Source organism: Tiliqua scincoides, chromosome 3, assembly GCF_035046505.1.
Source record: "Tiliqua scincoides isolate rTilSci1 chromosome 3, rTilSci1.hap2, whole genome shotgun sequence".
Classification (NCBI taxonomy): Eukaryota; Metazoa; Chordata; class Lepidosauria; order Squamata; family Scincidae; genus Tiliqua; species Tiliqua scincoides.
The window spans coordinates 7,755,677-7,771,797 of NC_089823.1; the positions used below are offsets into that span (position 1 = coordinate 7,755,677).

The 16,121-nt window shown below is 46.8% G+C and overlaps 1 pseudogene; it reads left to right on the forward strand.

The window, feature by feature from the left end:
- Positions 1–11,148: 11,148 nt before the first annotated feature.
- Positions 11,149–11,265, forward strand: LOC136646350 (5S ribosomal RNA; annotated as a pseudogene).
- Positions 11,266–16,121: the final 4,856 nt, after the last annotated feature.

Consider the following 16,121-nt stretch of genomic DNA (forward strand, 5'->3'; position numbering starts at 1 on the left):
TGAAATGGAATGGCAGTGGGGCAAAAGAGGCAGCGCAGGGTGTGTGGACCACACTGGGTGACACCCTCAGGGAGAGGGACAGCACTAGTGGCAAAATTTTTGGAAAACTTGTATTTATGAATACTACCATCAGGTTATATGTCATTGGAAAGGTCCTTTCATGAAGAATGTACTGAAACAAGCTCTGTTGAATTATCTGTACCCTGTCAAAGGTTATGGCCAATTCACCAGAAAAACAAAACACACCTGTCTTTTATATAACAAAAGGTGGATTTCCTTAATTCAAAACTGACCAATGAGACTGATTGGTCCAAGAGCCAATGAGGTGCTATTATGACACATCAGGGAGGCAGTAAGTATTAGTATGAGTTAGCTTTCATTTCCATGTATCAGAGCTCATACTAGAATTCTTGTTCAACTGTGTGAGTGTCATCAAGCTGGCCAATAGTTTTTTGTTGGTTCCCAATTTGTTGGATGACCTGTTGTTAGCAAAGCCTGCCAAGATTTTGGACTGAAGATCAGCCTGAAGAAAACACAGGTCATGGTTCAGGATGTTGACTCACCTCCCTGCATTACAATCTCTGCGCATGAACTGGAGGTTGTCCATGACTTTGTGTACCTTGGCTCAACGATCTCCAGCACTCTTTCTCTCGATACCGAGCTAAACAAACGCATCGGTAAAGCAGTTACCATGTTTTCCAGACTCACAAAGAGAGTCTGGTCCAACAAGAAGCTGACGGAACATACCAAGATCCAGGTCTACAGAGCTTGCGTCCTGAGTACACTTCTGTACTGCAGCGAGTCATGGACTCTTTGCTCACAACAGGAGAAGAAACTGAAAGCTTTCCACATGCGCTGCCTCCGACGCATTCTCGGCATCACCTGGATGACCTGTACTGTTATATATATATATATATATATATATATATATATATATATATATATATATAAATAAATATATATAAATAAATATATATATAAATAAATAAAGTTAATGAGGGGTGCACTAACCCTCGTGACATCACTGTATTGAGGCTGTGTGTATGATATTGAAATTTATTCTGTATGGTCTGTTACGGGAGAAGGTCCACTATGGGGGTGATGCAATGAGCATTCGCGCAGGGTGACACCAACCCCTAGTGACATCTCTGAAAAGGGACAAGGGGAAATGGTTCATATAGCATACAAGAAACTTATGGAAGTCACTGCCACAAAATATCAGTAAAGCCATGGGCTGAGATGAGTCTCAAAGGGGACCTGAACTCATTCACAGAGGGGGAGTGTGGTATCAGCGGCTGTCACCATGGTAGCTTCCCAGACCCTCATGATTCCAGGCAGTATCAATCTGAAAAATGCCAGTTGCCACGGGGGCGGACAGTAGGAAAAAGCTCCTGCCTAGTGATGGGTGCATTTTCCTCGTCACACTTCTTTCAGAATCAGCTTGGTACTGACAAGCGTTCTCTGGGAAAAGGGCTCAGCTTTGCCCAAGGGTTTTCTGCGAGAGGATGCACTTCCCACTATTACCCTTTCATTTTCTACTGCTCCTCAACTGTTCTACTATTTTTTTTTTTTTGTCCAAGTCCTGGACACTAACCACAGCTCAGGCAGAACTGTGAGAGAAGGTTGATTTTAAAGGGTTGAACTCAATGATGTCCATCATCTCATTTGAGCTTGTTTTTATTTAGAAGTAACTGATGTGCAACGTGGACTGGCCTCAGGGCACACAAACCTTCCCCCAGTCTGTTTCCCCACCTAAAATTGTCCCCTGACTATTTTCTCCTGAAAGTGCCATTGCAGCGGATAGGTCCAATGGAGGAAAATAACTTGGGGGCATTTAAAAAAAATGCAAAGGAGAAGGGTTCAAATCCCCAATCACTGTGTGCTGCTGTTCCAGGCCAGATTGGGGGTTGGGGGCACACAGCAGCTATTTCTAAAGAAAAAACAATTTCAAGAAAAATGTTGCATAGTTTGACACTATACAATGGCCTAGCTTGACACTAAGGATCTAGGCAGTAGCGTCACTGGGCTTTGCGTCAACCAATGCAGGAGGCTAGCGCGTCGCTCCATGATGGACCTCCCCCCTTGCAGTGGGAGCGGCAATGCCCTGGGCGGTGGGTGTGGTGACGTACCATTGCCCCGCCCCCAATTGTGTTTTTTTTTTTTTTTTGCTATAACCTTTGATAGTATAGAGATATTTCAACGCGGTTTGTTTCACCGCATTCTGCATGAAATTACACATCAATTGATATATAATGTGATGGTTAATATTCAAAAATACCAAGATTTTAAAAATTTTTGGTGAGTTGTGATGTCACCCCCCCCCATCACCTGGTGTGGCCCGCACCCTCCTAGCGGCCCCACTGGCTCCAGGGAACTATGAAGCTATCAGCTTGCAGGTCATAGCTTAGGGCATGTCCTGAACTTGTGGGCAAGAGAGCTAGGCAATTGTTGAACTTGTCTGACAGAGCTCTGGGAAGCTGCCCTGCCAAAATAAGCTAACATGTAGCCAGATTCCTTTATTTACTCTCCTTAAGTTCTCCCTTTAACACGTATGACTGGAATGGGCCTCTTCTGCACTCATGAGGCTGCACTAAGTCTTGCCTCACAGTGTAGCGAGGGCTTCGTGATGCCACTACCGCCTTCACTGCACTGGAGGCCTCTGAGCATGCACAAAGACTTTTAATCAACCTCTCTGTGCATTTTTATCGACCTTCCTCAATCCCTTCTGGAGTTTTGATGGGGCAGAAGGAATTCATTCTTGTTGCTACCTGTTCTGACAGGTGAAAAGACAGATGAAAAATTAGGTTGGTGAAGACACAGGGCATCTTCCTCTAGGCCAGCGATTTTCAACGTTTTTCATCTCATGGCACACTGACAAGGCCACTAAAATTGTCAAGGCACACCATCAGGTTTTTGACAATTGACAAGGCACACCATGCTGCCAGTGGGAGGCTTACATCCCCATTGGCATTACTACTAATAAATGACTTTCCCCCAAATTCCAGTGGCACACCTGTGAACCACCACAGCACAGCGGTTGAAAATGGCTGCTCTAGGCATAGCTCCTTTGGCAGGTCAAATTTGTACTTGAGGATAGAGAGACTATAAAATTGTTCCCGGAACACGGACAGATCAAATGAATGGCTCTCAAAACTTACTGCAGCAATTTTCAACCTTTTCTATCTCATGGCACACTGACAAGGCACTAAAATTGTACACCTAAGGTAGACCATCAATTTTTGTTGACAATTGACAAGGTATACCAGACTGTCACTGGTGGGGAGAGGGCTTACATCCCCTAATTGCCCTACTACTGAATGACCCTCCCCCAAACTCCTGCCGCACACTTGCAGACCATTCACCGCACAACCAGTGGCACACTGGTTGAAAATCACTGCCTTATTGTCCAGTCCTATCTCCTGCAACATTATAGCATGCAGCTGCAATCAACAGAAGCTGAACTGCATGTTATGGTGGTAGTGGTTGGGATTGGACAACCTCCAGGAAGTATTTTTTTACTTTGGGCCTCTGGGTCTCCAGGAGGTGTTCAGGGATAGGATCTGGGCACAGATCACTGCTGCCAGATCCACCCCTCCCTGCCCAACACACACTCTGCTTACCATATGCCCCATTATTCCCCCTTCCCAACACAGCCGCCAACAGTCCAGAACCAGTGGAACCTCTTGGATGCAGCTACAATGTACACTGTACCTATCACCACTTGTGGCAGTGGTCCGCTAGTGCACGATAGCAGGCTGTCTTTTGCACCACCATAAAGTGTTGCGTATTGCTGGAATACTACTTCTGGCAGCGCAAGGCCTCCATAGGATTGGGGCCTTATTCAACTGAACTTTGAATCTTTGAAGATTGAGTATTGCCTTCCCCCCTGAACAAAAGAGTGGTTCAGGGGGAAGGAGGTTAATGAACCTCCAAGCCACAGGTGTACCAGAGCACAGTTCAAACTAATGTGACAAATTAAATCCCTCCTTTCGACCAAGAACCTGACAATGTCCTTCGCGTTTGCTATATCTGGCAAATAAGCACTTTGCTTGACCTGTTTATTTTATTGACAGCCTTAAGCAGTAGAAAACACACTGCTGTTTTGATAGCTGCAACGCTCCCTAGACAATCAGCAGCAAATGGCTAGGAACTTACGTGGGAAGACAGGTCTGTAAGAAATCAGAGAGGGCTGCAAAGCGCTCGATACGAGGCTGGAAAGTGGAGAGCTGAGAGCTTTGAGAAATCAGGTAATTAATCTGAAATTCTCTCTTGTCACTTGACAGGGGCTTTATGATGACAAGATACTTTGCTGCAGGCTCCCGCACCCTTAAGTGCTGGGGAGAAAGTGAGCAAAATTTGCAGAGGGGTGTCAAGGAACAGGAACTGCCAAACCAATCTAACTTCCTTGGTTTAGAGCCAAAGAGCCTCATGAACATGTCCACAAAGCAATTATTTTTGGAAACTCGATGCACTCCCATACCACACCAGGTTCCCGCACAGCCTATATCGGGGTGTCAAACTTGTTTCATACCGTGGGCTGAAGTCAGCATCTATGGCATCTGCTGAGGGCCAAAAGTGACATCATTAAGAAGAAAGTGACATCATTAAGCAGGTGATGACCAGAAGTGAGCACCCTGTTCTCACCAAGGAACTCATTAGCTGCAAATGGCAGAAAATATGCAAATCTTGATCGTATTTTCAAGATATGGGATAGCTCAATTAGCTACAACAACAACATACAACAAACCTTTATTAGGCATATAGTTTTACAACTAATATCTCCAAACAGTCATGTATGAAGGTATATATTAAAAGAGAGATAAGAAATAAGAGTTAGAACACACCGGTTTGCTCACACAGTTACTCCAAGTTGCTTAGAACCAGCAACTCAGCTCAATTAGCTCTCGGGCTGCCCTTTCAGCAGTGCAGCTTCCACTAAGCAGTGTTCCCGCTAATCCTTTTCCTACTGTGCAACCTGAGCAGTAGAGAACCACTGTCATCTTAAAATGGGCAACAGCAGTCTGACTTAACTATAGTGACCATGCCACCCACATCTTCCTTTGATCAGCACTTACTCTCTAATGCTCCCTCCCTCAGTCACTACACTGTGGCCGAAGAGCCCAATCCTGTGCTTGGTGGCATGGCTCCGTGCCACCGAGCACTGTTGCAAACGTGCTGTAAGGCACGTTTGCTAGCCTCACTGGCGGGCTCCTGCCCGTGCTACACCAGCCGGTGCTGGGCTAGCCCAGGGCGGTTGCCCAGCTTCCACGGCTCGGTGGTCTCCTGGACCACTGACCCGCAGCATGGTAGGTGGGGGTGGGGACAGGGGTGGGGAGGAGGCATTCTGGGAGGGGGGAGGCCGGTGGGGGCAGAGAGAGGGCAGGAAGGAGGTGTGACAGGGAGGCGTCATGCAGGGAGGGGGGCGGACTGGAGGTGTGCTAGGGGAGGGAGGGAGGCAGGTCTGTGGAGCTCTGCTCCGCAGCATCCAAGGCACTTGTTGAGGGCTCAGCGCCCTACACAAGCACCTTTAATTTACCACTGACCTTTTGGTCACCCTTCTCCCGGGATGTCTCCGTTCTTGGTGCTGCTGAACCGGGGCACCCCGGGCAGCTCAGGATTGGGCTGCCCGTCGACTGCCACAGGCTCTCCAAGTTTACAGAGAAGTGTCTTTTCCCAGCCCCACTTGGAGATGCCAGTGACCTTGAACAAGCAAAACAGGAGCTACAGGTCCTTCCCTCATTCCTGAAGGATAGGTCTATCTATAACCATTACCCATAAGAGCTCATTAAAACCTCCATGTTCAGAGGCAGTGACCTTTGAGTGCCAGATGCTGAGGACAATCTACAGGGACTTTCATACCTTTCTTGCAGGGCTATGTAGAACTGGTTATAGGCCTGGGCCAGATGGGAAAAGTAGGCCCCATTTCAGACTGTACTTTTCAAGCACAGGGAGCCCTGTGGAGGGCTCCCCGCACTCCCCTGACCCCCCCCCCCCGGACTGCAGCACTGGTTGCAAGTAAGTAGGAAACCCCCATTCCTGGCAGCAGCATGAACTTGGGAATGCCCCCTTCCCTTTGTTCTGGCCTGCTTGCTTGTAGACTTCCCAGAATCATCTGGCTGGTCTCTGCTGTTCAAGGATGGAATGGAAGTCCTTCTTCACCCCAGCCCAGGGACTTTCCTGGCCACTGTATGCTGGTGTCTCTTGTATCTTCTTTTAGCCTTCTGTGGCAATGAACCACCTTTTGATTTTTTTTAATTGTTTTGCCATATAAAGAGCTTTGTGAACTTTTTTGGGGTTGAAAAGTGGTATACAAGTACATTTAATAAAAACCACGGACTGCCCATCTTTTCCAACAAGTCTTTTCTTACACCCGCCTTCACCTTGTTTCAGGTGTGCATCCCTGGTATATCACCTTGACTGATGCCGGCAATGGCAAACTGCTCCACAGAATCAGGGCCTTTAACTGCACTTTAATCCTTCCGATAGGAAGAAAAATTTGTGCATTCAGCTTAAAGACACCCTCATCACAGAGCATAATATCATCTTTATTTTTTCTTGAGTTTTGAGTCATGAAACATACCCGTGTGCGTGTGCCACCACAATACCAAGATGATAGACATGCAACAAATAAAACAGCATTGTCAGGGGGAAAAGTGAAGTGAGTTACACTACCCAGGCTTCCAGATGAAAAAGTGAAGCCTGAGAGTAATTGAGGGGTTCGAGGCGTACGAGTTGATCGCCTTACCAGACTGAATGGCAAGGGCTATAGGTCAGTAAAGAGAGATGTCAGGAGGCTGAGAAAAAAAGGCAGGGTGTCAACGACATGGACACAAAAGAAATGAACCATCTCACAGCCTACGTGCTACATAGGCGCAAGATGGGCAGGAAATGTCTGGAGAACGTTGAAGTGCAGGCTTAAATATAATTATAGGCACACTTTTTACTTTTCTGAAGCAAAACCTCACAAGAAGAATTACATCTTGATTTTTTTTTTTGTTTCACCCTACAATTTCTCATTTGCTCCATCCAATTGTCATATTGTCATCCAATTGTCATATTAATTGTCTTGATTCTGCTCTTGATTGTGAATGCCTTGGTTTGATGTCAGGGTCCATCATGCATCTTGTACTCTTAAGGTAAACAGTCGCTCCTGCACTTTGTTGCAGGATGCTCCTGCATTTTGCTGTCAATCACACGGTGCTATGGGTTTCAACGTCAAGCCTGAATAAATAGTGATTTTATCATGCATCTTGTACTCTTAAGGTAAACAGTCGCTCCTGCACTTTGTTGCAGGATGCTCCTGCATTTTGTTGTCAATCACATGGTGCTATGGGTTTCAATGTCAAGCCTGCATAAATAGTGATTGCTGTGCATGGGATGATAAGAATTCTAGCCCATCCATAGAGACGAGGCAGGGAGGTTCTTGTGCTCTGTATGGATCAACAAGAGAGTGCAGGATTCTAGGACAGGAGAGGGTCCATGCCATCTGACCACATGTGCTCAATAATTTTTTGTGAGGCCAAAGTGAGGCTAGTGAGCAGGGTTAAGGAGCAGGAAACAGGGAAGACCTCATCTTCTTGGTTCACTCCTAGGTTTCAAAGAGGCCTGGCTCCCAGCATTGACCACTGTTGTTTTGACCAGCCGCACCATCTTTCCTTTTGCCCTGGAGCATCACTTGCTATGGATATTATCTGTCGTTGGTTGACAGGAGCGGGAAGGAGGACCTCCTACTACAAGGGTATGGGGCCTTCATCTTTCCTAAATCACTGTGAACATTTTGTTTGGCAATGGCCATTGTGTATATTAGTCTAGCAGTGTGTACGCTGTGCAAATTCATCTTTCATAAATTGTGAAGAATCTAGTTATGTGTATTCATTACAGCCAAAGTTGTGAATGTACTCGTTCTGCATGTGGTGTTCTGAGATGTTGGGAAGGGACCATAAAAGGGGGGGGGGAGTAGGTACAGCATGTCCACTATGCATCACTGAAGATGGGGACCCCTTTGAGAGGCTGGAATGTGAGAGGTCCAACCAACACAACCAACACAAGTCAATGGCTTACCTATGTTGATCACCATTATGGGTAGCACTCTCAGCAGGTAGGCTGAGGTTTGCTACAGCAAAGGTTTGGTTGTTTTCTTAGTGGAGGTCTCTCTCCATGTATGTAAAGTAGAAACCACCCAGTAAAGTAGAATGAGTAGTAAAGCTTTCCCCCATACCATGGTGTTGTTCTTCCCCTCTTCTCCTGCTTTGCTGCGGTCCCCTTTGCAGGCACAATACAAAACATTTCCTGGATGCATGCATAACACATTCATATTTTAACCCAAATTACTTTTTTGGCACATCCCCACATGACATGAGGTTGACATTTCCTCTTGTTTGAAATCTGTAGCCCACAAGTACGCCAAGGACTTCAGAGCAGTCTTCTTCGTCCCATAACATCAATGTGTGCCAATAATGTGTGCTGAGAGGCTGTAAGCTCTGCAAGGCCTTCTAGAGCCTTGGTTTTTTCACAGCCAAACCAAGCTGCACTGGTGTTTCCAGACTTTCCCAAGGCCAACTAGTGAGGCCATGACCAAAGCTGAAACTGAACCTAGCATGTTGCCCAGCTGATACCACCATGGTGTCCTTCAAATACCACTGGCATTAAAGCAGCACTAACTGTCCAACAATGGCCATGTTGATAAATTTAATTGCTTTGGGCAGGTGAAGTGGAGAAGTTCCTTGAGGGAGCCAAGTCATTTGAACTTCCTCAAGTCAAACGTGTTCAGTAAACATAATCAAGAAGAGAAATGTTTTGTCCTTAATTGGACAGTATGGATTCTGCCCACCACCCCCAGGCCTTATCTCTGTTACTGGAAAGTGCTACGAGTGGATTTTCCAGAATGGTGCTATAAAAAATAAAGATGATTGATTAATTCAATTCACCTAGAGGTAGGAAATGTCTTCCAGGAAAGTTTAGAGGAAATGTATAGCATTCTACAAATAGACATCGTTTACCATATGCAGATGAAACATTAGAGGTTGCTGAAGTTTTCCACTATTGTTGTCCCAGCTCTGGCTAAATGGCTGACATCTATTTCATTTTATCTTACATTTTTATCCCCCATTTCTGTACAGAAGGATCCCCCAAAGTAACAAACAGCAGTCATAAAATACAGATAACATTCATAAAAACATTCAAATGAAATTAAAACACATTAACTATACTAAGCATTTATAGAGTTCTGTTCGGGTGTTTAGAATGCTTCATACACAGTATCACAATAAACATTCAAACGATCCTGAAGAGCAGGCCAATTTTGTCCCTGAGTTGCAGATGGAGTTCCAAGGGGGAGAGAATAGAGCAGTGGTTCCTAAACTGTGAGTCGAGACCCACTGGTGGGTTGAGATCTAATTTTTGGTGGGTCACCAAAGAGTGATGGAAAGCTCAGTTAAAGGGCAGTCCAATCCTGAGCTGCCCGGAATGCAGGGCTGCAGTGGCGCCGAAAATGGTTGCCAGTGCATCCAGCACGTCCCAGGCAGCTGCCACCACCTTCTCAGGAAAAGGGGACTTTTGTCCCCTTCCCCCAGGTAAAGCAAGTAGCCCCATAATGGGGTTATTTGATTTTACGATGACCCGAAGGTCAGCACAGAATGAAGAGCCTCCGTGTTGGGTGGACAGCCCAACACAGAAGCTCAGGATCTGGTGAAGCAAAGCTTCACCAGTCCCGCCTCCCTCCCCCCTCACATTGGGTTGACACTTTCATCAAGCTGTCCACCAGTACCCCAAGATCTCTCCCCTGATCTTTCACAGACAGCTGAGAACCCGTTAGCCTATATGTGATGTTTTGATTCTTTGCCCAAATGTACATGACTTTACATTTGCCATTTTGCTGCCAAGTCTCCCAGTTTGGGGAGATCCTTCCGGAGTTCTTCACAATCTCTTCTGGTCTTCACCACTTGGAAAAGTGTTATCCACAAACTCGGCTGCCTCACAGCTCAACCCTGTCTGCCTGGTGCACGCTCAGTGCTCACTGCCTGGTGCGTGCCCAGAGCTCCAGGCAGTGGTTGTCACTCCTCTGCCAGGCTCTGGCTCACTGCAGACTCATGCTCAGCTAACACCTGCACCGGCCCAAAGGTAAGTGCCGCAGGCATGCCTTATGGCATGTTTGCAATACTGTCTGCTGGCCTGTTTGGATCAGGCCCAAGTGAATAGCAGCCATTCACTTAAAGGAGAGAAAGTACAGGGGTCCCCTACCCCAGTGGTGTCTCTAGCGTACCCCTGTATTTTCTCTCCTTTAAGTGACTGGCTGCTATTCATTTCTATTGGGATAAGAAATGAGTTCTTGGGCACCATCCCGCCATCAGCCTGCCAGGGACACCACGAAGGGATCAACACCACTTCTCTGGTTATCCTGGCAGCTGCTAGGAACAGAAAAGAGAACCAGGCAGGAGCTCCACTAATCAGGCTATTGGACATGGGAAAACAGTAGTGCACACCGGACTTCTAATAACTCAACTGTTCATTGATTACAACTCACTGGGCAAAACCTAGGGCAGAAAAACATAAGACTGGTGGAACAAGTACTATTTAATTGAAAAGTGCCTCTGGTTAGTGGGCCTTCTAGGACTTTTGAAGACATTGAGGAGATTTTGCAGGCTCAATCACACAGGCCTCAGCTACAAAAGTGTAATTCTTTCCTCAGTTATTTCACATGGCCTGGCTCAACCGGAGACTTTCTACATTTGACTCTATGCAGAAGAGCAGCCATTTTCAACCACCGTGCCATGGCACATTGGTGTGCCACGAGTGGTCCACAGGTGTGCCACAGGAATTGGGGGGAAGGTCATTTATTAGTAGGGCAAATAGAGGATGTGAACCCCTCACTGGCAGCATGGTGTGCCTTGTCAATTGTCAAAAGCCTGATGGTGTGCCTTGAAAATTTTAGTGCCCTGTCAGTGCGCCATGAGATGAAAAAGGTTGAAAATCACTGCAGGAGAGAGTACACAACACATACTAGGGTCAATGGCCAGGACTGATCAATCCAGATTCTTCATACCGCGCCTGCTTGCCAGTTGCAGGGGATGATATTATACACCTATATTCCACTTTGTGCCTGAAGAGGGCTCTCAAGTTTGAGCTCCTAGAGCTTTGTGTAGCTCCTGAAGCAGCAACTGTTACTCTGCACATGCCCGATCTCGTCTGATCTCGGAAGCTAAGCAGGGTCAGGTCTGGTTAGTACTTGGATGGGAGACCGCCTGGGAATACCGGGTGCTGTAGGCTTATACCATGATCTTGGAAGCTAAGCAGGGTCAGGCCTGGTTAGTACTTGGATGGGAGACCGCCTGGGAATACCGGGTGCTGTAGGCTTATACCATGATCTTGGAAGCTAAGCAGGGTCAGGCCTGGTTAGTACTTGGATGGGAGACCGCCTGGGAATACCGGGTGCTGTAGGCTTATACCATGATCTCGGAAGCTAAGCAGGGTCAGGCCTGGTTAGTACTTGGATGGGAGACCACCTGGGAATACCGGGTGCTGTAGGCTTATACCATGATCTCGGAAGCTAAGCAGGGTCAGGCCTGGTTAGTACTTGGATGGGAGACCGCCTGGGAATACCGGGTGCTGTAGGCTTATACCATGATCTCAGAAGCTAAGCAGGGTCAGGCCTGGTTAGTACTTGGATGGGAGACCACCTGGGAATACCGGGTGCTGTAGGCTTATACCATGATCTCAGAAGCTAAGCAGGGTCAGGCCTGGTTAGTACTTGGATGGGAGACCGCCTGGGAATACCAGGTGCTGTAGGCTTATAACACAGTCTTTCGAGACTGAAGGTTGCCAACCAATTGGTAAGGAAGACCCAGCATCAGATTCACTCACCCCACTCCCTGTCTCTGATGGAAATTAAAACAAGACACACAAAGTGCATAGACCAGCCCAGCCTAGCAGGCCCAGCAGCCTAGATAAGTGTTTCTCAAGGTTTGTCCTCTGCTATACCACTTCACATGGTCCACCTATCTGAAGTACCACTGCAAGAAAATGATGGTGACATCATCACCAATTACGTCTGGTTTGGGAGGCCAGATGCAATGCAACAAACACTAGTAGAGGCTCAAGATGGACAGGAGGGCTTTCCAGAGTATGGAAAAGCATGCTTTTGAGTTCAGCCCGCCATGCTGAACCTTGGTTGGTCTGTGGAACTCCATGCCACAGCATGTGGTGATGGCATCTGGCCTAGATGCCTTTAAAAGGGAATTGAACAAATTTCTGGAGGAAAAATCCATTACGGGTTACAAGCCATGATGTGCATGTGCAACCTCCTGATTTTAGAAATGGGCTATGCCTGATGCAAGGGAGGGCACCAGGGTGCAGGTCTCTTGTTATCTGGTGTGCTCCCTGGGGCATTTGGCAAGCCGCTGTGAGATACAGGAAGCTGGACTAGATGGGCCTATGGCCTGATATAGTGGGTCTGTTCTTATGTTCTTAACCTCCAACTTCTGTTTGTTGCGTCACATTCCCAATCTCACTGCCAGATGGCAAGGGTCCAGGGGCCTGCGAGAACCACCTGACACCCCTCAAGTACCACTGGTGGTACCCACACCCACTGGTTGAGAAACACTGGCCGAGATTGTTGTTCAAGAGGAAATCGTTCTACGAAGGGCACACTTTTCCTTGCAAGCATAAAAGCTAACTTTTTCCTGTTGGGTTTCCTGTTAGAAGCAGGAAACCCGCCAGAGAAGCGGTTGGCCCTCTGGATGGTGAGGGAGGGAAAGGGGAGATAAAAGGAGACTTAGAGCTGGCAGAGAAATTAAATGAGTTCTTTGCATCTGTCTTCATGGCAGAAGACCTCAGGCAGATACCGCTGCCCGAACGGCCCCTCCTGACCGAGGAGTTAAGTCAGATAGAGGTTGAAAGAGAAGATGTTTCAGACCTCATTGATAAATTAAAGATCAATAAGTCACCGGGCCCTGATGGCATCCACCCAAGAGTTATTAAGGAATTGAAGAATGAAGTTGCAGATCTCTTGACTAAAATATGCTACTTGTCCCTCAAAATGGCCACGGTGCCAGAAGATTGGAGGATAGCAAATGTCACGCCAATCTTTAAAAAGGGAAAGAGGGGGGACCCGGGAAACTATAGGCCGGTCAGCCTAACATCCATACCGGGTAAAATGGAGGAATGCCTCATCAAAGATAGGATCTCAAAACACATAGACGAACAGGCCTTGCTGAGGGAGAGTCAGCATGGCTTCTGTAAGGGTAAGTCTTGCCTCACGAACCTTATAGAATTCTTTGAAAAGGTCAACAGGCATGTGGATGTGGGAGAACCCGTGGACATTATATATCTGGACTTTCAGAAGGCGTTTGACACGGTCCCTCACCAAAGGCTATTGAGAAAACTCCACAGTCAGGGAATTAGAGGACAGGTCCAACCAGATTGAGAACTGGTTGGAGGCCAGGAAGCAGAGAGTGGGTGTCAATGGGCAATTTTCATTTTTTGCACATTGGGGCAAAAAATCAAAACTTTAGATATAGGCTGATGGGTTCTGAGCTGTGTGTGACAGATCAGGAGAGAGATCTTGGGGTGGTGGTGGACAGGTCTATGAAAGTGTTGACCCAATGTGCGGCGGCAGTGAAGAAGGCCAATTCTATGCTTGAGATCATTAGGAAAGGTATTGAGAACAAAACGGCTAGTATTATAATGCCGTTGTACAAATCGATGGTAAGGCCACATCTGGAGTATTGTGTCCAGTTCTGGTCGCCGCATCTCAAAAAAGACAAAGTGGAAATGGAAAAGGTGCAAAAGAAAGCGACTAAGATGATTTCGGGGCTGGGGCACCTTACTTATGAGGAAAGGCTACGGCGTTTGGGCCTCTTCAGCCTAGAAAAGAGACGCCTGAGGGGGCAAATGATTGAGACATACAAAATTATGCAGGGGATGGACAGAGTGGATAGGGAGATTGTTGCGAGCTGCGTTGTGCTCAAGCCGCTCCGGGACAGCTCCGCTCTGCTGCTGGAGCTTCGCCAACGGCTTGGCACACAGAAAGCTGCACGGCTGTTGTCGTTCCTGTGCCTCAAGGTCAGACTGCCCTCACCCCCGGCGAGAAAGAAGGACTCAAAGGCAGAAGTTCTCCACCACACTCCTCCTTTACTATGTACAGATATTTACAGAGTCCAGATACTACAAACGGTACACGATCCACTATTCCAACTAACGTAGCCTCCGGCTCACAATGCTCTGCTTCTCCCACGCCACTTGCTTGCCCCTGCTGGAACTTTATACTTCTTACATCCAATCAGGGTGCAGGAAATACTGCACAGTCATGCTGACTGTGCAGGTGCTACCACACACAGACACACTCACATACTGTCACCTGATGCACATCACCCGATGTTGCATCAGCTCCAAGTTCCTAGGGTGCTGTGCTGGCTTGCTCTGGCGAAGGCTTCAGGCCTGCCACTATGCAGCCAGTAAATTATATGTCAGGACTAGGGATCATCCCGTGACAGAGATGCTCTTTACACTCTCACATAATACCAGAACCAGGGGACATCCACTAAAATTGAGTGTTGGGCGGGTTAGGACAGACAAAAGAAAATATTTCTTTACTCAGCGTGTGGTCGGTCTGTGGAACTCCTTGCCACAGGATGTGGTGCTGGCGTCTAGCCTAGACACCTTTAAAAGTGGATTGGACAAGTTTCTGGAGGAAAAATCCATTATGATGTACAAGCCATGATGTGTATGCGCAACCTCCTGATTTTAGAAATGGGTTATGTCAGAATGCCGGATTCAAGGGAGGGCACCAGGATGAGGTCTCTTGTTATCTGGTGTGCTCCCTGGGGCATTTGGTGGGCCGCTGTGAGATACAGGAAGCTGGACTAGATGGGCCTATGGCCTGATCCAGTGGGGCTGTTCTTATGTTCTTATGTAACTTCCAAAGTTGGAAATGCTTATTTTCCTTGTTTTCCCGGAACTCAGCTTCAGGAGAAATCTTGACTGACATGCTAAAAATGTGGTTGTCTTAACACAGTGAAATCATCCCACGTTATGTTTATTGCTAAGGGGAATAACTGCAAGAGTTAACTCTTTTGTTTGGGTTTCATGGTCAGTTAACAACCTGATGGACGTGAGCATAACACAAGCTGCCATGGCTTTTCTCCTTTCTCTCTTTTTTTAAAGCCTCTGCAATCAATCTTGTGTTTCATGTAACGTTTCATTTCCAATCTTGATAAAGGGACTGTTTGTATTGTTTTGTTTCTGTTCTCGATTGCTCTGCAGATTGATGGTGGAGGGGGAAAAGATTATAACATCAGTTCTTTCCAAGCCACATTCAGACTGGGAAATATTCAAAACTTCAAAGCAAAGAAAAGATGTGTGCAAACCACTGAGAAATTCCACAAAATTGTCCTGGAATTTATTCCATTTTGCTCAAAAACCTTCAACTGCTTTGCCTAAACAGGATCTTCCAATTTCTCCTCCAGAATGAATCCTTCTCCATCACTCTAGTAGACACACCTGGGCGAAAAATCTGTGTAAGTTCACCTTTGGAACTAGTTTGTTTCCAAGGCAGATTATTTTGCTCCAGTCAATTGATCCAGTGAGCTCTCTAACATACAGTATATACAGTGGTGCGGCTATATATACAGTATATACAGTGGGTGATGCACACACGGGGGGGAGGGGGTGACACCACTACTGGCCAAAATTTTTAAAATCTTGGTATTTTCGAAAAATGCCACCATGTTATATAAGAACCGATGCGTAATTTCATGAGGAATGCAATGAAACAAACCATGCTGAAGTATCTCTATTCTATCAAAAGTTATAGCCAAAAAAACAAAAAAAGAGGGACCTCTTCCCATGCAGTGGGTAGGACAATGGTATAGCCCACCTATGTGACGCTGCCAGCCCACTCCATACAGTCCACCTAGTAAGGGAGGCCAGTGTGTCACCCCTGTGATAAACCTCCTCCTATGCAGTGGGCGGGGCAATGGAACATTGCTACGCCCACCTATGTGGTGTTGCCAGCCCACTCCATGGAGGAAGTCCATCAGGGCTGACACACTGGCCTTCCGTTCTAGGTGACACAAAGCCTAGTGATGCCACTGAGTATGTATTCAGTATTTTCATGAGTACAGTAA